The sequence below is a fragment of the Bubalus bubalis genome, chromosome 4, assembly GCF_019923935.1.
Source record: "Bubalus bubalis isolate 160015118507 breed Murrah chromosome 4, NDDB_SH_1, whole genome shotgun sequence".
NCBI lineage: Eukaryota > Metazoa > Chordata > Mammalia > Artiodactyla > Bovidae > Bubalus > Bubalus bubalis.
Window position 1 is genome coordinate 132,302,422 of NC_059160.1, and position 22,683 is coordinate 132,325,104.

The 22,683-nt window shown below is 43.3% G+C and overlaps 1 long non-coding RNA gene across 5 annotated transcripts in view; it reads right to left on the reverse strand.

Moving 5' to 3' along the window:
- Positions 1 to 988: 988 nt before the first annotated feature.
- LOC123333413 overlaps positions 989 to 22,683 on the reverse strand; it is a 43,473-nt gene continuing 21,778 nt past the window's right edge. The window contains exons 2-6 of one of the 5 annotated variants that reach the window (XR_006550743.2): positions 12,762 to 12,915; positions 6,712 to 8,133; positions 2,237 to 2,551; positions 1,514 to 1,671; positions 989 to 1,232 (exon numbers count right to left, since the gene is read on the reverse strand). This is a non-coding gene — a long non-coding RNA (uncharacterized LOC123333413). The other 4 variants (XR_006550740.2, XR_006550741.2, XR_006550739.2 and 1 more) reach the window with 4 other exon arrangements.

Here is a 22,683-nt window from a genome sequence, read left to right on the forward strand (position 1 = left end):
TCATTTAAGCTACAGCTTATCAAGCTTACCTATTTCCAAGATCTACTGCAGTGATTTACAACAGAACAAACAAGCCAGGAAACTAGTGAAAACCCAGTATGGCCTATCTGCCCCCAATGGAAATAGTAATGATTCAAAGGTCTGAGATCTGTATTATATCCATGGATATTAATAATATATACTTTATATAACTATCCAAAGAATACTTTCATCTTAGAATAAGAGAACAGAATTTCAGAAAATACACAATCTGCATCAATGAAAATAATAATTTTTTCTTTAGTCTTTCTCTTGGTATCCAAGGTCGAGACCTGTGACGGTGGAGACAATGTGTGCTTTCCCACAGTCAGAATGAGTTCACAAGCAAACCCTCTCTCCCTTGATTTCTCTTACCATCAAACCAGCCAGTTGCTGTATCAGACTTTTTGTCTCCATCTCTACTCCCTCTTTCTACCTGTCTCTGTCTGTCTTCCTCTCTTTCAACTTCAGTCTCCATTTCTGTCTCCTCTTATTCTTCCTTGTTCTGTTTTGGGTTTTTGCCCCACTTATGCCTGAATAATGTTTCTCTGTCTCTCTTCAGTCACCTCAGGCAGTACTGTTTCATAACACACAAGACATTGGGGCAAGTGCCCCTGTCAAAAATTCACTAAACCCAGATAAAAATAATTAAAACCTCATGCTGCCTGGGAAATATTCATCTACAGTTAGTTACATCTTAGTGGATACAGGCCACCGTCCCTTCTAAGGTCAGGACACTCTGATGTACCCAATCCCCATCTTTGAAATGTGTGCCACTGACTTCAATAGTGAAACAATATCCTTGCTTCCTCACTACTGAAGACCAAAGAACAATATGTGTTCATTTTTCCAGTCATTTCTGAATGTTATGTGTGGATAATTTGATAAACGAAGAAAAAATTTCTGGGGAAAGACAGTCAATCTTTACTGATATGCTGTAACGTCCCAGGCCTTGTGCTCAAATGCTCTTTTCTTTAATTACTCCTTTCCTGCCTGACCAGAGAGGAAGTCTTCAGCACGGGCAGTTCTCTGAAGGCAAGCAATAAAGGACCAAACTCCATGGCGCAACCAAGCCTCGTGTTTCATTGTTTCATGGACTTTTCTTTCTCACCATGCTCTGGAATGGGCCTGTAGCCACTCAGCTCACTCTGGTCGTGCTTTCCCAAGGGATGAACAACCGTTGCCAAGACTGGAGTCGCTGTTGTCTCAAGCACCTGAAGAGAAGCACCTCTCTCTAGCGTGCCCTCAAAACTCAAGTCCCTGTAGCAGACTGCATATTGGGCATTCAACCTATGAGAAAACTCTCATCTCAGACCCTTTTCCTAGTACGTCACTTTCACGTGTTGGTTGTTTTTACTTAATTCTTCACATTGCATGACACCATAAGGCTAACACTTATAAGCAAATTTCCAGACCTAAAAGACTGACTCCAGATTTCTTAGCCCAGACTGCTTCTGGATGTGGACAGAGAATGAATAAAAACATTCAAGTTTACCTGAATTCTGTTTTCTAGAATGCCAAGTTCTCAGGCCAGTTGCTCTCTGGTAGTTTTACCAGGGTAGGGGTTCTTTTGAAGCACTGCTTACAGAGTGTACTTTTGATATGGCTTCCACACAAGCCTCCTTCTTCACAGTCCTCCTGGGAGTCAGCCTGCTGAACAGAAAAGGGGAAAAGTCTTGGGGGGAGCAGATTCCATACAGATGCAAAACAATGGTGCCAGCCTAGCTGCTGTCTTTATGTCAAGTGGGAAACTTCTAAGTCCAGAGATTACATTCCATTTTTATCTGAATGGGACACTGGGAGCTTGACATATGCCTATCAGAAAAAATGAGAGTCAACACTGTTGGGATCTACCAACCGTTAAGAAACAATCCACAGAATTACATGCAAATGAAATGCAAAGCCATAGAAAAACAGGTTATCACTAAATTGATGGAAGAATTTTTCACATACTGATACATGTTAGTTGCTCAGTCATGTCTGATTCTCTGCAGACCCCATGGACCGTAGACCACTAGGCTCCTCTGTCCACAGGATTCTCCAGGAAAGAACACTGGAGTGAGCTGCCATTTCCTTCTCCAACTGACTCATGGGAAAGTCCTTATACTTGTGCTAATCAGAAAAACTTCTCTTATGGCCTGTCATATGTACATTGCACATCTGCTTGAACTATTACAAAAACACAGACTCCCTTTATTATATTGTTTTCAATACCTACTTTCAAGATAAGGACAAACGTCCCCCTTCTGATGATGCCCAGGCTGGTACTCCTTGGAGGATGAGTTTCCCTTTGAAGATAGCGAGGTCATGCTGACTAGCTGTGTACATGCTAATCTTTCTCATTTCAAACTTTGAAGTGACATACTCCATCATATTTGATGTTTGTTCTTTGTTATGAAAAAGTATAGATCTGTGTTTCAGGCATTCCAACTGGAGCCAGATGCCCATGATGGTTGTGGTTCCACACATGTTCCTGTATCGCTGAGATCCTGAATTTCCTGAACTGTATCAAACTCCAGGACACAAACTAGCCCTTCAAAAAAAAAGAAGAAGAAGAGGACTGCTAGCAGCTGCCAGCTGCAAACTTACAGTCTCAAGGTCTCCCTCTGTGAGTAGGAAGGGTTTCAGACCTCAACCAATACTTACTTACAATACAATACTTATACCACCCTTATTTCTTGCCAGCTCCAATGGTAACTCTTTAGAAATAACTCATGGAACTAAGTACAACGCTGCAGATTTTGCCTTGATAAGCCTCCTCCATTTTGTAATCCAGGGGAGGACAATTCAAGTGAATCTGGAACTTGTGTCTTCTGGGGTCTAGTTTTCAGTTTGGCAAAAATAAACTCTCTTCTATTCTTACTGAGAATTGTTTCTTAATTATTTCCATCAACTCAACAGAAATTAACCACTTAAAACTGAAAACGAAACAATAAAAACAAAAAAGAACCAAACCAATTCAAAATTCCAAACGTGGTCTCCTGGAAAACATATATTTTTATCAACTAAAGTAAAGATATTTGAAAATTTATGTGCCATTCTGTACATTTACAGTGCCAACTTTAATTAAGACTTTTGATAGAGAAGCATTTGATGGGCAACAGGGCTACCAACTTCATTTTCTGTCTCAAGAAAATGCCCAAGCCACTCTCAATCTTTTCACCCAATTTATTCCAGAAACACAGCCCAATAAAGCCTGTCACTGCAATCTTAGTGGTCACTTATACTTTGTATCAAGTCATTTAAATGATCCAACAACAAAGCCCAGATGCTGATGCAAACTTATCGCTTGATGAGCTGATGAATCCATGTTGGGGGAACTACCTGGATCACACAGAAACTGCTGGCCAATTGTTCAGTTTCTGGAAGCACAAGATGCCCCACTCCTATCTATTTCAACCGCTTCCTACCATAAACTCTCATCCAAAATGTATGACCTTGAAGGAATCCCGTGAGGCAAGTGTTAATTAAATGAAAAACAAGTTCAGAGGCCTTAAGTACCAGAAGTATCAGATATTTCTGAAGCTGCTATCATCCTTTCACCTAAATTTTGTTTCAGGACTCTCTAATTTTCACATACTCAAACAGTTTGCTTCCAGTTGCAATCTGTGACTCTGGGTTCCTCGGGATTAGGTTCAGGTATGCTCTTTCCAAAATGAACAGCCTAACTTCCCTGTGTACACTACACATTTCCCTTGGCATCTTCAGAAACCCACTGCATTCTATTTCTAAATCATTTCATTTGAGGGTGTGATCATGATACTTGGAATACTATGGGTGAATGAGTAAGGCCAGGGTCTACCCAATCATGCTCTTGGATCTCAACTACTCAGGAGCTTCCTGTGTGTAAAGTGAAACCCACCCCGTTACTCACATGCCACAGAGATTGAAGAAATTGGAAAACCACACTAGATAGGTAGGTAGATGTTTAACAAGCAAAGGAATTTACTTCTGGGGCTCATCTTGGGCAGCCACAAGATGATTTCCCACCTGTATGCCAGAATCTTTAAAAACATTAAATAGAAGCCTTAACAGTTCAGTCAGCTATACTGTCCACAGGTGCCAACAACACCTTGCTGTCTCAAAAGTGTGTCCTTGTTAAGCTTACCTCTTGGGGAAATCAAGCAGAATGCACATTTCAAGCACAAGGCTGGGGGGATGGGTGAGGTGATTCAGTTACCTAGGTTCATCTCCCAGGTCGACCTGGGTCATATTCTCTCCATGAATTCCAACAACACATGCCCAACACAGCACTGAATGTGTGGCTAAGAATAGCCCATCCCATACAAATACAACATAATCTATAAAACAATGTTCTCTGACAATATCCCCCTAAAGGGAAACAAGATATAACTTTAATACTTGAAGCAAAGAGAAACTCACCATCTGTAGCTGGTTATTCCTTCTCTGGTCTGGGAGTATCAGAAAACCACAAGTGCAGAAAAGAAGGGTGTGACTCAACAACTTGTGAGAAGAAAAAGACAATTCAAATAAGGTGGGAAGTACCATGATAGCCCCACAGCATCCAAGACAGACCTCGTTATACCAAGATGAAAACAAAATACAGACCTGAAGTGACAACTAATATTTTTTAAATTGTGTGTTTAAAAAGAAAAGGGGGATGCAGCAACTCAGATGATCGACGACACAGCTGTGTTTGAAAGGAATGATTTGGATGAAAAATACTACCATGCCAACATTTCAATTCAGTTTGAACTCCTGGCGATTCAAAAATTAAAACACATACATATTACCAACTTTAGTATATTCTTTTGCCACTCAGGTTTATGAAACTCAAAAATATGGACTAAGATGAAGAAAATTAAGACTATTTAGAATTTGGAATGCAAATAATTGCACCGGCTCTTAATTAAAGTTAATTAGTTAAAATAATGCTGATGTGAGTGTGCTTGTTTTGCTGTACATCTGGCAGAATGCCCAACAAAAACACCATTGGCAAAACACCATTATTTTAACTAAACATATGTTCTGTGGAAGCACATGACTCTTCCCAAACAGTAGGTTGCTCTCCACCCTCAAATGCATCTAGGACTTATTTACTTACAGCACAAGGAGTTACTTGAGTAGAAAGCTTCAAGCATGAGCACAGTAACTTTCTTTGCAGAAGGAGGGCCTCAACTATAGCATTTGCGAAAGCATAAAACCCCCAAGCTGGTCCAGGATCTATGTCTTAATCATGGCTCCAGAGGCCAAATGGTCATTCTAGCTGCTATCCTTTTTTTGTGTGTTTGATTTTCTGCCCACTCTAAAGATGGTTATCAGGTGGTACCTGTGGATGGCTGCCAATGGGACCAGAAGCTGTCTTCAAGTCTCAGGGGAATGTCTTGAAGACATCCAGATTCTAGTCCTTCGTCCTCAGGTGCCAGAGATTGGGAAGTGATGAGACCATCTTGTGGATCAGGACAGTCTTGCCTCAAGAAGGTGGACGTTTTTGTTGATAAACTTTCCTGAAACTTCTGATTAGATTGCTTCTCTTGCTAAAGCACTGGCTGCCAGACCTCCACCACCTCCCAACTGGACAACTCAAGTGGTAGGTTGCTTGTCAGAGCAGAGGCTTTTATATTTTGGCTTCACCATGCAGCTCATGGGATCTTAGTTCCCCAACCAGGGATCAAATCCAGGCTCCCTGCAGTGGAAGCATGCAATCCCAACCACTGGACCACCAGCGAAGTCCCAGAGCAGAGGCTTTGATATGCACAGCACCCAGGGTATCCCAAGAACATGCAGATATACTTCTGCACAGGCCATCATATGACTATGTGGTCATCACTGGACCCAAAAGGGGTTAAACAATAGCCCTTTGCTCTATCTACAGCCTAGAGAAGTCCTGCCAACAAAGGATCTGAGTGTTTCTAGCCACACTTGATGTAGTCTTCCTCCCACTATATTGAAATACACAATCCTTTCCACAAGGAGTCCCATTCCAAATCTCAAGCCCCATTTGTCATGAGGCTACCACACTCAGACTCTTTTCCAGAGGCACTATCCCACCATGTGTAGCCACCGTAACAGTCTTCCTGTCAAATGAAAATAGAGGTAGATGTATATGTAATTACCAATAAGGAGAACTGGAAAGATGGGACAGAGTAGTATGAATGAACCAAAGCACAACAAAGACGTCACAGTGAATTCAAAGATACACTTGTGGAATCAATGGAATGTCATATACAACTTGAAAATCCTATGTATCCTTTTCAAAGGAAGGGAGCAGGGGCTGTTGAAGGAAGACCACAAAGAGTCAGAATACAGACTTTTTTTTTAAATCCATAATGAAAAATTCCAGGTACGTATGCAGGCCCATACATTCAAAAATGCTAAAGCGAAGGAAAGTGAGGTTCCCAGCCTTTCCAGAGTAATGGGTTGGAGATGTTATTGTACCTTCTCCTGCCATTTTTTTTTTATATTGAAGATGCTCCAGGGGAAAATAATATGCGAAGTCTCCAGTGTATTAAGGACTGAAGCTCTGAAACACTCATTACTAGTTAGAGGCTTAAGTTGCTTCCAGTTGCCAGATCTGACATTCACCACCATGAAAAGAGCTCACATTCCTAGACCTGAATGTTCAAGTCACAGCACATTCCCTCCTCTTCTATACACCAAGCACACTTCAGATGTGCCTTCCAATCTTGCCAGAAAAGTAACACATGTGAACAACTCCTCCTTATATCTCACCTTCTTGTTGTGGTTCCGGTTCAGGGATGGTGCAGACAGAAGAGTTGGGCCACATTTGTCATTACAACGTGAGATTTCACTAAAACTTCAGGAAGGCTGCCTCTCCTGGTGTCCAAGCTTCCTCAGAATCCAGGTGGAGCTGGGAAACACTCAAGGAGGCAACAGGACAAAGGGGAAACAAGCCTTTCAGGCTTTCAAGTCAAGGATGGGTCTTCTTGCCTACGTGTGTTTCCCAAACACTAAGTGTTGCTTATTCCTTTTTTTCTATCAAGATGGTCCTGTATCCCAAGAAAGAAGGTCTGAAAGAGGGTCAGGAGAAAGTTTCTTTCTTCCTCCTAAGTCTGAGACCTTAGTCAGCTTCGCAGCATGTCAATAAGAGCCTGAAATTGTTCTTTGCTGAGGGCTGCTTCTGGAGTTTCTGGTGGCTTCTGTTCCCATGGATCCACATTCAGGAAGGGTTGTACCTTTTCTTAAATGTCTTTGGCTGACAAGAGTTCATCTAAAAGGCTTGATAAGCTTCCAAGTGCTGAGTGCTGGTGTTGGTCCAGCAAAGGGGACGACTTTTTCACTTGAGAGTGCCTGCCACTGCCGGACATGAGGCTCAGCATGTGCAGGCTGCAGAATCTTTCTTTCCCAAGACTCCCATCTAGAGATTACAACTTGGGTCCCCTGTTCTGTGGCTTGGGATAAGCGTGGCCAAGCCAAATCCTGCAAGTGTGGCTGAGGACTATCAAGGTCAGGCTGAGGAGAGTCTTGGAGAGGGAGTGCTTTCAAGCCAGTCTGCAAGTTGCTCTCCTGGTATGTTCCTTGGGATGGAGGCCAGAGAGCTGTGTGAGTAGGTGGAGACCCACTCCCAGATTTGGTCCTACTGAGGAGTGACTTGGAACTGTTCCCAGAGGTTTAGAGTTTTCTCTTCCCTGCACAGCTTGGGTAGGCTGCACCACCATGGACTTCAATGACCAGCCCGCAGAGGGCACACAAGGAACAACATGGGGAAGAAAAAAGGAGCTGCTGTGGCAAAAGATTGGATGCTCTAAAGCAAATTGGCAGGAGGTAATTGATGAGAGCTACTGTGGGCTTTTGTTTCCAAGAACAGTCAGATCTAGCCTGGCATTGGGGCCTTCTGCCAAGAACTTTGGGCTTCTCAAGTGGCTCAGTGGTAAAGAATCCACCTGCCCATGCAGGAGACACAGGAGACTTGAGTTTGATCACAGGAATGAAGAGATCCCCTGGAGCAGGAAATGGCAACCCACTCCAGTATTCCTGCCTGAAAAATTCCATAGACTGAGGAGCCTGGCGGGCTGTAGTCAATGGGGTCACAAAGAGCTGGACACAGCTGAGCACATATGCACGTGCCAGGACCTTCACAGGCCCACCTCTGCTCTGCTCCAGGTGCCAAGCTCTTCGGTTCCAAAACCACATCTAGGGAAGAAGGGAGGTATGCACATCAGAAGTAACATATTCCAAATCAATTTGACCCAGTCTGTCAGGCAAAGGGCATTTTTGGTTAGGCCTAATCAGGGGAATTTGATCTAGATCTGCAAACTGGTCCTTGGAAATGACGGGCACATCAGGTCAACACCAGACACCTGGCTTCCAGCAGATTCCCCCACTGACTGGCCAGAATGTCAGGCCCTTCACACACTGCCCAGCACCTGTACTGCCCTCTCTTCTGAAAATGGATGCCTTCAGATCAGCCCCCTTAGGAGTCCTCTAGGGAATAGCCAGAGATTCACCTTCACTTTCTTACACACTAGGCTCAAGGTTCTCAGCATTGCTCCAAACATTCCTGCGTTTGTCAGTGCCTAGGGTCCAAATGAAAAATCACCTTTCCTTGATCCAATGCCTTTCCTGGTTTGGCATAAGTTAAAATACATGGATCCAGTCCCCATGTCCACTAAGTATGTTCACCAGCCCATCTCTTGTGGACAGAGGTCCAGGACCCAGCAGGTATCGAGTCCAGATGAAAATCACCTGGGTCTAGATTCAGCCCCCAACTTTCTAGAATAAATCAATAAAGAGGCTCTGCTAATTAGGTTGAGGTTCCTCCCAATCCATGGTGAACAGATGTAAGCCACTTGAAGCACAGATATAGGTCCTGATTCAAATGTGAGTCTTTCAGAGACTGTCTCCATATGCCCATGGACCTGCTTCTTGACTCTTGATTCTCAAAAACACTATGTCAATAATGTACAGAGTACAACAGTTCTCATCTAGGGGCAATAGTCCCTCCTTTCAACTGAGGATAATAGGAAAGACTCCAAATCATTAAGGTATCCCTTTAAGAACTACACAAAAGAGATCTTTATGACCCAGATAACCATGATGGTGTGATCACTCATTTAGAGCCAGACATCCTGGAATGTGAGGTCAAGTAAGCCTTAGGAAGCATCACTATGAACAAAGCTAGTGGAGGTGATAGAATTCCAGTTGAGCTATTTCAAATCCTAAAAGATGATACCGTGAAAGTGCTGCACTCAATATGCCAGCAAATTTGGAAAACTCAGCAGTGGCCACAGGACTGGAAAAGGTCAGTTTTCATTCCAATCCCAAAGAAAGGTAATGCCAAAGAATGCTCAAACTACCACACAATTGCACTCATCTCACATGCTAGTAAAGTAATGCTCAAAATTCTCCAAGCCAGGCTTCAACAGTAAGTAAACTATGAACATTCAGATGTTCAAGCTGGGTTTAGAAAAGGCAAAGGAACCAGAGATCAAATTGCCAACAATTTGATCACAGAAAAAAGCAAGAGAATTCCAGATAAACATCTACTTCTGCTTCACTGATTGCACTAAAACCTTTGACTGTGTGGATCACAGCAAACTGGAAAATTCTAAAATAGATGGGATACTGGACCACCCTACTTACCTCCTGGGAAACATGTATGCAGGTCAAGAAGCAACAGTTAGCACTGGACATGGAACAACTGACTGGTTCCAAATTGGGAAAGGAGTACATCAAGGTTACATACTGTCACCCTGCTTATTTAACTTCTATGCAGAGTACATCATGAGAAATGCCAGGCTGGATGAAGCACAAGCTGGAATCAAGATTGCCGGGAGAAATATCAATAACCTCAGATATGCAGATGAAACTACCCTTATGGCAGAAAGCAAAGAGGAACTAAAGAGGCTCTTAGTGAAAGTGAAAAAGGAGAGTGAAAAAGCTGGCTTAAAACTCAACACTGACAAAACTAAGATCATGGTATCCGGTCCCATCACTTCATGGCAAATAGATGGGCAAACAATGGAAACAGTGACAGACTTTACTTTTGGTGGGCTCCAAAATTACTGCAGATGGTGACTGCAGCCATGAAATTAAAAAATACTTGCTCTTTGAAAGAAAACCTAAAACAAACCTATACAGCATATTAAAAAGCAGACATTACCTACAATGGTCTATTTAGTCAAAGCTATGGTTTTTCCAATAGTCATGTATGGATGTAATAGTTGGACCAAAAAGAAGACTGTTCATTAAATAAGGCCAGATTTCTTCCTTGACTTGTAACTGATCCTGCAGGCATGGCTAGTCCTCTGTATACTTGGAGAATTTGTTGAAAAATGAAAGATTACTCATATATATTTTAACAGTTTTTTAAAAGAGAAGTAGGCTATCGAAAGCATCTCTAAAAACGTCTTGTACATTTTGAAAAGTTAGAAATATTAAATTAGTAGGTCATCCTACTAATGAGCATTGCACGTAACTCTTGAGACATTAGAGATCTTTGCACTGAAGCTAGAAACTGGTGGTAAGTTCCAGAATCACCATCATTACTCTGCATCTCTGGAAATTCTAGCTAACATGTTAAGCAAAAAAAAAAAAAAAAACAAAAAACCCCAAAAAAGCAAAACAGAAGATAAAATTTGTTATTGTGTATGGTATGATTATATTGAAACCCCAAAGAAAAATTATTAAAACTTAAGAGCGAGTGCAGTAAGGCAGTCACTACTAGATGAATGCTGAGGTGCCGCCACCAGTGTCAAAGGAAACAAAAATAAAAGAGCCAACAATCTGTAGTGATCCCCCCTCAAAAAGAAGACTGAGCCCTGAAAAACTGATGCTTTTGAACTGTGCTGTTGGAGAAGACTCTTGAGAGGCCCTTAGAATACAACTAGATCAAACCAGTCAATCCTAAAGGAAATCAGTCCTGAATATTCATTGGAAGGACTGAAGCTGAAGCTCCAATACTTTTGCCATCTGATGCAAAGAGCTGACTCAGTAAAAAAGACCCTGATCCTGGGAAAGACTGATGGCAGGAGAAGAAGGCGCAGATCACAGCAGGATCCTCTATGACCCACCTCCCAGAGTAATGGAAATAAAATGAAAAATAAACAAATGGGACTTAATTAAACTTAAAAGCTTTTTCACAAAGAAGAAAACTATAAGTAAAGGTGAAAAGACAGCCTTCAGAATGGGAGAAAATAACAGGAAACAAAGCAACTGACAAAGAATTAATCTCAAAAATAAACAAGCAGCTCATGCAGCTCAATTCCAGAAAAATAAACGACCCAATCAAAAAATTGGCCAAAGAAGTAAACAGTCATTTCTTCTTTGTATTTCTCCGAAGAAGACATACAGATGGCTAACAAACACATGAAAAGATGTTCAATATCACTTATTATCAGAGAAATGCAAATCAAAACCACAATGAGGTAACCATCTCACGCCAGTTAGAATGGCTGCTATCAAAAAGTCTACAAACAATAAATGCTGGAGAGGGTGTGGAGAAAAGGGAACCCTCTTACACTGTTGGTGGGAATGCAAACTAGTACAGCCACTATGGAGAACAGTGTGGAGATTCCTTTAAAAACTGGAAATAGAACTGCCATATGACCCAGCAATCCCACTGCTGGGCATACACACGGAGGAAACCAGAATTGAAAAAAACACGTGTACCCTAATGTTCATCACAGCACTGTTTACAGATGTCCATAGGCAGACGAATGGATAAGAAAGCTGTGGTACATATACACAATGGAATATTACTCAGCCATTAAGAAGAATGCATTTGAATCAGTTCTAATGAGGTAGATGAAACTGAAGCCTATTATACAGAGTGAAGTAAGTCAGAAAGAAAAACACCAATACAGTATACTAACGCATATATATGGAATTTAAAAAGATGGTAATGATGACCCTATATGCAAGACAGCAAGAGACACAGATGTAAAGAACAGTCTTTTGGACTCTGTGGGAGAAGGCAAGGGTGGGATGATTTGAGAGAATAGCACTGAAACATGTATATTATCATATGTGAAACAGATCGCCAGTCCAGGTTTGATGCAGGGTGCTCAGGGCTGGTGCACTGGGATGACCCTGAGGGATAGGATGGGGAGGGAGGTGGAAGGGGGTGTTCAGAATGAGGAAAACATGTACACCCATGGCTGATTCATGTCAATGTATGGCAAAAACCACCACAATATTGTAAAGTAATTAGCCTCCAATTAAAATTAATTAGTTAATTTAAAACAAAAAGAAGAGGCGACAGAGGATGAGATGGTTGGATGACATCACCGACTCAATGGACATGAGTTCGAGCAAGCACTAGGAGACGGTGAAGGACAGGGAAGCCTGGAGTGCTGCTGTCGGGTTGCAAAGAGTTGCACACTGAGCAACTGAGCAACAAATCCCTTTAAGAGAGCAGGCTCTGCACAAGTTCAATGACCTTGAAAACCCAAACCACAATGCAGACAACATGCTGCCACACACAGTTCAGTGCTCCCACTTTGATAACCAAGACACTTCTCAGGCAATGTAACAGCACTGTTGAGCTTCAACAGCATTTAAGGTACTGACTACAGAGAGCAACGCCTCCTCCTCCCGCTTTTGTCCTGCCATTCTGCACATGTGTATGCACTGCTGCCAATATGATTTGGGAATTCTTACCTTGGAAGGACTCTCACTTGCAATGCCAGGACTCTAAAACCCATAGCTTTGCCTTCAATCAGCAGGATAACCCCCCTAAAGCCTACATGTATCCAGTATTACCCCAGGGTTTAATAACCCTTCACATGAGACAAATCATGTTGCTCCCACTGAGAACTTACCTAGACTTGAGAATCTGAAATTCCTGTTTGACAAGCCAATTCTTCCCTAGTTGCAATACCAGGAAACTGGTTCTTCTTGAAAACTTGCACAGGGATACCTGTTTGAGACAGAAAGATGAATGTCCACTTTCTCCTGGTCCCTTTGGGAAGCATTCTGAAGGAAAATAAATTAAAAAAGAGAAGAAATTTAGGCCAAGTGCACATACAGTGCGTAGGATGCATGAAATATAGTATCATTTACATACAGTATATATTACATTTATATACAGTATGTATTAAAGTATATAGTACATTTACATGTAATACAGCATCATTTACATATAATATATAGTATCATTTATATAATTTATCTTATACACATATATGTATATACATACATATTTTTTCCTCACCACCCTTCTCCCCACTGAGTGCTCAAAAGTACCCATTCAACAACCCTAGCTCAGGAGCCCTAGGATAAAACTGCCAAGGTGGTGGAAGAGAGGAATTCTGACTTCTTGGCAGCTTTGGGACAAGAGTCAAAAACTTCCTGGCCATGCATCATTGCACCCTACAACCAGGGGCATGATGCTCATATCTAGAGCTCTAACAGGGCAAGAATTAAATTATCATTGGTTTCTCTCCTAAGCATTCTTTGCCACACATTTATCATTCATATTCAGAGGTGATTCTGTCTCCAGGAGATCCTCTGAGGCAATACATTTGGAAATGCTGGGTACTTTCTTTGAGTCCAAATCTGAGGCTTTTGATGATGATGCAATTGGCCTTCTCTTATTGGGGTTTTCATGGACACCAATGGGCTCTGCCTTAAGATTTCTTCTGTACTGATTTTGAAACAAATCCTAAGCACAAACAGGGAACCCATCAGTGCTTAGGAATATGTTTTCAAAGATCTTTTGCAATGATGCACAATTGGTCAAACAAGGGAACACACTAGTGAAAACCCAAAATGGCCCATTTATCCCCAATGGAAATATCTGATTCAAAGATAGTAGTGTATGTATGTAAAGAATAATAATGCTTTTATCTATTAATAAGAGTACAGAATTTCAGAAAATACATAATCTGCTATCAAAGAAAATAATCACTTCCCCTTTAGCTGTCTTGATGGTATCCAAATACCCATGACTTAGGAGAAATGGTTGCTTTCTGAAAGTCAGAGTGAGCTTGTGGCCACACCCTCTCTCTATCTTCTTCTTCCCATCAATTTTGCCACTTTCTCTGTTTGGCTTTTGTCTCCAATTGTCTCATTCTACCAGTTTTTGTCTGTCTTTGTTTTTCTACCTCTCATTATCTGTCTGTCTCTGCCTCTCCTCTTTCTTTCATTTGCTGTCTTTTGCTCTTTTTGCCTCATCTTTCCTGTGGTCAATGCCTGAGGAATGTTTCTCAGTCTCTCTCATGTCCTCAGAAGCAATACTGTTTTATAGCACACAATGCATTGGTAAGTGTCCCTGTAAAAAATTCACTAAACTCAGATAACAGTAATTAAAATCCTATGCTGCCTGAGAAATACTCGCTGCTGCTGCTGCTGCTGCTAAGTCACGTCAGTCATGTCCGATTCTGTGCAACCCCGTAGACGGCAGCCCACCAGGCTCCCACCCCTGGGATTCTCCAGGCAAGCATACTGGAGGGGGTTGCCATTTCCTTCTCCAATGCATGAAAGTGAAAAGTGAAAGTGAAGTTGCTCAGTCCTGTCCTACTCTTCACGACCCCATGGACGGCAGCCTACCAGGCTCCTCCGCCCATGGGATTTCACAAGCAAGAGTACCGGAGTGGGGTGCCATTGCTGCTAAGTCACTTCAGTCGTGTCCGACTCTGTGCGACCCCATAGACGGGAGCCCACCAGGCTCCCCCGTCCCTGAGATTCTCCAGGCAAGAACACTGGAGTGGGTTGCCATTTCCTTCTCCAATGCATGAAAATGAAAAGTGAAAGGGAAGTCGCTCTGTTGTGTCTGACTCTTAGCGACCCTATGGACTGCAGCCTACCAGGCTCCTCCGCCCATGGGATTTTCCAGGCAAGAGTACTGGAGTGGGGTGCCATTGCCTTCTCCAAATACTCATTTACAGTTACCTTTTAGTGGATATATGCTACAGTCACTTCAAGGTCAGGAGATTATTATGTACCTGATTCCCATCTTGATAGGCTCCCATTTCCTATATGAGAGGCTTGCTTCCCCATTACCAGACACTGAACTGCAGTATGTTTTTTAGTCATTTCTGAATTTTTGTGTGGAAATTTTGATAAATCTAGAAAACCCTTCGACAGAGAAGGCAAGCAGTTTCTGTGGACCTGTGGTAATGTTTCAGGCATTGAGGTCAAATGCTAGCTCCCTTTCTTTAATTACTCCTTTTGTATCTGACCAGAGATGAACTGTTCAGGGCAGGTAGTCTCCTGAAGAAAAGCAATAAAGGAACAAATCCCTGGTACGATCAGCCTTGTACTTCACTGTCTCATAAACTTTCCTTTCTGATCATCCAGTGCAACAGGCCTATAGACATACAGATAACTCTGGCCATGTTGTCCCAAGGGATGCACAATCATTGCCAGGACTTGAATCACTCCTGTCTTGAGCACAAAAGTAACTGATTGTCACTTAATCCTTGTCAACATATTTGCAAAGGTTAACTGTAGTGATTCACAATTGAACAAAACACTCACTCACTTCCCTGTGAGCATAGAGTTCAATACTATGGCATCAGCTTTAAAGAAGGAGTTTTAGGAAATCAAGATGGTAGAGTAGAAGGATGTGGCGCTTACCTCACCCCACAATACATCAAAAATACCTTTACAGGGACTTCCCTTGTGGTCCAGCGGTTAACACTCTGTGCTTCCACCACAGAGGGTGTGGAACTAAGATCCTGCAAGCTGAGCAGAGTGGGGAAAAACTTACATCTACAACAATTCTCACAGAATACCAACTGAAAGCTGGAAGAAGATCTTGAACAACCAAAGCTGCAAGAAAGAGCCCCACATGACCAGATAGGACTAAAGGAAAAAAAAAAAAAAAACAAGGAAATCAAAACACAACCTACACACTGGGAAAGAGCTGTGAAAGAGGAAAGATTCACCCTAGGAGCCTCCTCTGGTAGCTGGGATGGAGCTGCAGGGGCCTGGAATCGGCCAGAGAGGAGTGTGCATGGGCTGGTTTGCTGCCAAGCAGGATAGAGAGGTGCCAGCACTAACGGCCGCCACCTTGCTGCACTTGCCAGCCCGAGATGCACACCCACTGGTGCAAAGCAGCTTGGTGATGAAACTTAGGCTTCAGTGCACAGACAACAGGAGAGAACTTGGTTTGGCTGTGCAGAGACAGTTCAGAGGGCCTGGAGTGTGGACCAGGCTGCAACTGGGGTGCACATGCGATGGAGCCCTGGTCCACCACAGAAGCCCCAATGTCAATGTGAAGGGTGGGTCACACACAGGTCAATCATAGAAGACTCACTGTCATGCTCACAGCTCTGGCCGTGCCAGATCTTAGGAGCATGCACACACTGATATCTGAGCAGACCGCTGGTGCTCCCAAAACGGGGGACAGCTTCAGTGAGCTTGAAGAGCTCATAACCTTGGCAGACTTTAGCTTGGGCTTTGAAAGCATGCACATGCTGAAATCAGGAGGAGCTGGTGCATGAGCCAATTATCGGTGCTCCCACAGCAGAGACAAGTGTGATTCTGTGGGTGTGCACTCTGGTTACGGGTAGTGTCACAGAATCGCATGTTTCAGTGGACAGCTCCTAGGGAGGAACTCCTCGCCTAGAGGGAGGATTCCAGCCCCACCTACTTCACATTGCAGTTTGGAATCAAACCTGGGAGTCTCTAAACCAACGAAAGGGGAGCAGACCCTGCCCCCACCAGGCTGTGACAACCACAAAGCCAAAGGGAGGCCTAAGCCCACATCCGGTGCAGGCTCTGGTCACCAAGACACCAAACATACTCCCTTAATCAAGGGGACAATTGCCAGCACACCCTGGGAAAAGAAGTGGCAGGTATCCATACCAAATGCACCTCGCACACCAAAAATACTGGACTCAACACAGCCTACACAGAGACACTCCAACATATAAACAGCCTTTCAAAACCACAGTAGATAACTACTTCTCCTAAATTCACAGAGCCAAAGAAATGTAAGCAAAGTTTAAAAGTACATAAACTACTCCCATTTAAAAGAACAAGAGAGGGAATTTCCCAGTGGTCCAGTGGTTAGGACTTGGAACTTTCACTGCTGGGGCCTGGGTTCAATCCCTGGTCAGAGAACTAAGATCCCACAAGTCATGCAGTGCCACAAAAGAAAAAAAAAAAAAAAAAAAAAAAAAAACAAGAGAAATCCTCTGAAAGAATTAAATAGATCTTGCCAGTCTATCAGACCCAAAGTCCAAAAAAGTGGTGAAGTAATCAAAATGCTAAAGGAGGACTTTTCTGGTTGTCCAGTATGGCTCAGTGAATAAAGAGTCCACTCGCAACACAAGAGATGCAGGAGATATGGGTTAGATCCCAGGGTTATGCCCCAGGAGGGCATGGCAACCCACTTCAGTATTCTTACCTAGAGAAACCCATGGACAGAGCAGCCTGGTGGGCTACAGTTCATAGGGTTACAAAGAGTCAGACACGATGTATACAATTGAACACACATGCCGGGGTCCAGCCCCAGCTGATCCAGGGTATTCGAAGGAGAGACGGCATAGGCGAGGGTCAGGAAACAACTGCTTAATTAAACTTTAATTAAGGATATAAAGAGTAATAGAATAAGGCTAGCTCAGTGAGGAAATTCAGTGGAGAAAAGAGGCTGAGTAGCTTGGTTTACGCGGGAGACCAATAAAACTTCAAGACAAGAAGTTTGCACCACTTAACGTAGGCCGCAGGCGTCCTTCCGTTCTCCCGAAGGAGAGGAGACACTGAGGCCTCCCCGGTCAGATCTTAGAAGCCCAGGCATAATTAGCAAGCATGGTGGGTTCCGCGCTCCAGATGGAGACTCAGCCAGAATTTGGGAGAGAGAGTGACATGGGGAGACCAAGTTTCAGTGAACAAGGCCCGCACTTTACTTTCCAAAGTAGTTTTTATACCTTAAGTTATGCATAGAGGATAATGGGGGAAGGGGTGGAGTCATGCAAGGACAGCAGTTCCTGGTCCTAATCGAAGCCAGGCTTTCAAACTTATCATATGCAAAAGTTCAGGTGATTGACATCATCTTCTGGCCCGGAGGCCTGTTAACATTTTAAGAAACTTATTTTTCTCTAAAGGTGATTATTCCAAAGTCAGGCACCAGCCTCCAAAAAAGCATTGGACAAAGCTGCATTTTACATTTCTATACACCCATTATATCAATCAATACACTGCCAAGGACACAGTAGGTAAGGAGTATGGAGACTTAGCAGCAAACATTGGCCCAACAAGTGAAAAACCCTTCACCAATACAATTTCTAATCAATCTTTTAACTACTCAAAGGAATCGGTGTTTAGGCAGTTTAGAACATCTCCTGCCTCTCACAGTTGGGAGGCTCTGAACAATCACATGTGGCCGGAAAAACCTATTCAGGCAGGCTAGAGGATTTCCAAAGGAGTTTGTAGGTTGAAACACTGTCACACCCAGGAATTATTAACTGGAGCTGTAAGCTAACTCTTTTTTCAGAGAGAGGTAGTGGGGGACAGCCCCCTGTAAAGTCAGAGGTGTAGGTGAAAGCACAAAGCAGAAAGTAGGCAGACTCTGGCTTGGGGGGTAGATGCTCGAGAATTTCCAGGGGGACTCCTGAGGCTCGATCCCGCCTTTGCGTATGCCGAGCCTCCTTCCTCATGACCTTTGTCATGGGCAGAGTTCCTCACGCTGGCTCCTGGCAGTGATAGAATTCCAGTTGAGCTATTCCAGATCCTGAAAGATGATGCTGTGGAAAGTGCTGCACTCAATATGCAATATGCACTCAATATGCAATATGCACTCAATATGCAATATGCACTCAATATGCAATATGCCGGCTCCCGGCACACACATGCAGTGATTAAGAATCTACCTGCCAGTGCAGGGAACACAAGTTCAATCCCTGCTCCTGGAAGATTTCACATGCCAAGGGGCAGCTAAGCCCATGTTCCACAACTTCTGAGCCTGTACTCTAAAGCCTGCATGCTGCAAATACTGAAACACTCATGCCCTAGAGCCCACGCTCCGCAACAAATGAACCACCACAGGAAGAAGCCCACACATCCCAACTGAAGAGTAGTCCCTACCTGCCCCAACTAGAGAAAACCTACACACAGCAATGAAGACCCAGTACAGCCAAAATTAAGTATTTTTTAATGCTAAAGTAACTAAGAATGATGATTGGCAGAAGTGCAGATCACTGTAACAAGGAACCATAACTAGAAACCATAACTAGAAACCGTAACTAGAAACCATAAAGAAGAATCAATCAAAATTAGACAACTTAACTGCCAAGATAAAAACCCAGCCTAAGGCAATAAATAGCAAACTAAACAATGCAGAATAAGTGATTTAAAAGACAGAGTGACAGAAGTCAGTCAATCAGAACAGTCGGGAAAGAAACAAACAAAAAAAAAATGGAAACAACACATGAGATCTACAGGGTAATATAAAGCATGCTAACCTACACATAATAGGAATTCCAGAAGAAGAATAAAAAGAAAATGGGGATAAAAAAGTATTTGAAGAAATTATGGCTGAAACCTCCCAAAGCTAAAGAAGGAAGCAGATATCCAGGTACGGGAAGCAAAGAGGGTCCCAAACAGACACACACCAAGACACATCACTTAAAATGGCCAAAGTTAAAAGAGGATTCTAAAGGCAGAAAGATGGAAAGAAAGAGGCAATTACAGGGAGGCCCTATAAGGCTATCAGCTAATTTCTCTACAGAAAACTCTGCAGGCCAGAAGGGAGTGGCAAGATATATTCACAGTTCTGAAAGGGAAAAACCTGCAACCTAGGATCCTCTACCCAGCAAGATCATTTAGAATACGAGAGAAAGAATTTCTCAGACAAGAAAAAACTAAAAGAATACAGCAATAATAGACCTATCTTATAAGGAAATTAAAAGGTCTTTTCTAAATAGAAAAGCAAGAATGTATAAGAAAGGGGAAAATCACAATAGGAAAGGCAAATATATAAAAGAACTCAAGAGCACTTAAATAACCCAGTTCATAAATTTAAAAAAAATCAAAAAATTCTGTGAAATCAATTATAACTACAATAAACAGAAAAAAGGATATACAGTAAGATATAAAATAGGACTGCTGCTGCTGCTAAGTTGCTTCAGTCGTGTCCAACTCTGTGCGACCCCATAGATGGCAGCCCACCAGGCTCCCTTGTCCCTGGGATTCTCCAGGCAAGAACACTGGAGTGGGTTGCCATTTCCTTCTCCAATGCATGAAAGTGAAAAGTGAAAGTTAAGTCGCTCAGTCATGTCCGACCCTCAGTGACCCCATGGACTGCAGCCCACCAGGCTCCTCCGTCCATGGGATTTTCTAGGCAAGAGTACTGGAGTGGGGTGCCATTGCCTTCTCCAATAAAATAGGACATCAGAATCAAAATGGGAAGAAAAAAGTAAGAAAAATGGAGATCTTTTAAAATGTGTTTGAGTGTACATGATTTTTCATCTATAGCAAATAAATATAGTCATGGGATAACATACTTGAAAACCAAGGTAACCACATTTCAAAGACATAAAACAGACTGACAAAAACCAGTAAGAAAAGAACTCAGGAATAATAAAGAAAGCCATCAAACCATAAAAGGAAAAAGAAAAATACAGAATCAACTGGAAAATGAGGTCTAACATGGCAATAAAAACATATCAACAATTACTTTAAATGCTAACAGACTAAATGTTCCCATCAGAAGACACAGAAAGGCAGACTGGATAATTAAACAAAAACCTAGAATATACTGACTACAAGAGACCCACTTCGGGGCAAAAGACATGCACAGATTGAAAGTGAAGGGATGGAAAAAGACATCTCATGCAAATGGAAACAATAAGAAAGCAGGAGCAGAAATATTCATATCAGACAAAAAAGACTTTAAAACAAATGCCTTAAAGAAAAAAGGACCCTACACAATGATAAAAAGATCAATACACAAAGATGATATTACACTCATTTACATATATGAGCCTGAGACAGGACTTCCCAGATGGCACAGTGGTAAAGAATCTGCCTGCTAATGTAGGAGACATGGGTTCAATCCCTGGGTTGGGAAGATCCCTTGAAGGAGGAACTGGCAACCCTCTCCAATACTCTTGCCAGGAAAATCCCATCGACAGAGGAACCTGGTGGGCTACAGTTTCTGGGGTTGTAAAGAGTTGGACATGACTGAGCAGCTGAGCACACCAGAGAGAGTACCCATTATGGCAGAGTAGAAAGACCCTGAGCTCACCTCTTCTCACAAGCATACCAAAAATCACATCTACAGAACAACCAGTGATGAAAAAAACTGGAATCTATCAGAACAGATCTTCTACAACTAAAAACATAAAGAATGAACCAAAGGGAGGAAGACAGAACTCGTGATATAATCAACTCCAATACCCGCTGGGTGGGTGAACCACAAACTGGAGAGTAATTGTATTGCAGAGGTTTTCACACAGGAGCGAGAGTTCTGAGCCCCATGTCAGGCTGCCCAGCCAAGGGGTCCAGGACTTGGAAGACCCCCAAGACCATCTGGCTTTGAAGGCCAGCAGGGCTCAATTGCAGGAGCCCCACAGGATTGGGGGAAACAGAGACGTCACTCTTATTAAAGGGCACACAGAAACTCCCACGCACACTAGGACTAAGGGCAAAAGTGTAATTTGATAGGAGCATGAGCCAGACCTACCCCCTGGAGTTGGAGAGTCTCCAGGAGGAACAGGGGGTGGCTGCAGCTCACCCTAGGGACATACACGTTGGTGGCACACATATTGGGAAATATTCAAACACATGAACACTGATGCTGGTGGCTGCCACCTTGGCTCATTAATGCCAAGAGTGAGTCACACCCAACAGCCTGTAGGTACCAGTGTTGGGATGCCTCAGGCCAAACAACTGAGAGGGGACCAATCCCACCCACCAGCAGATAGGCCACTTAAAGTTTTCCTGAGCCCACAGCCACCTCTAGACACACCCCTAGACATGGCCCTGCCCACCAGAGGGCCAAGACCCAGCTCTACCCCTCAGTGGGCAGGCACTGGCCCCTCCCACTAGGAAGCTTACACAGGCCTCTAGACCAGCCTGACCCACCAGAGGGCAAACACCAGAAGCAGAAAACTATGATCCCACAGCCTACAGACTAAGCCTGCAAACAGCAAGCTAGATCCTACCCTGGGACCAGCTGGACCCTGGCTATGCCCACTAGCAGGCCAGTACAGCCTTCGGTACACCCTGGATCCCATACCCAACTGTGTCAGAAACTGCCCCTTCCTCAAAGCCAATAATCTGAAACAAGCTCTGGGATCCCTGAACCCTGCAGCATAACTTCAGGAAGCAGCTCTTCCGGCCAACGGTCTGGCACTAATCCCAGAATTCGGCTCCACCTGCCAGTAGGTGGGCAATGGCCCCAGAGTCTTTGGGACGCTGACTTTGCCCATCACTGAGCCAGCACTAGCTTCAGGACCGCTTAGAGTCCTGCAGCCAGTTGCCTTATACCAGGCTCCACTAAACAGCAGTCAGCAGCATCCACATAAGGCAGCATCTTGCAACCAACCACACTGGAGGACAACCAAGCCTCCTGGACCACCCACAGAGCCTGTCACAACAGAAGGACCCACACAGCTCTCTTAAGGGGAACACCTAAACCATACAGTTTGGGTGACAAGAGGGGAGTGCACTTCTAGGAGGTGTAGGACATCTACATAAGGCCACTTATCCAAAGTTGAGAAATATAACCAACCTATCATAAACATAAAAACAATAACTTAGACAAAAATGAAGTGGCAGAGGAATGTTTCAGAT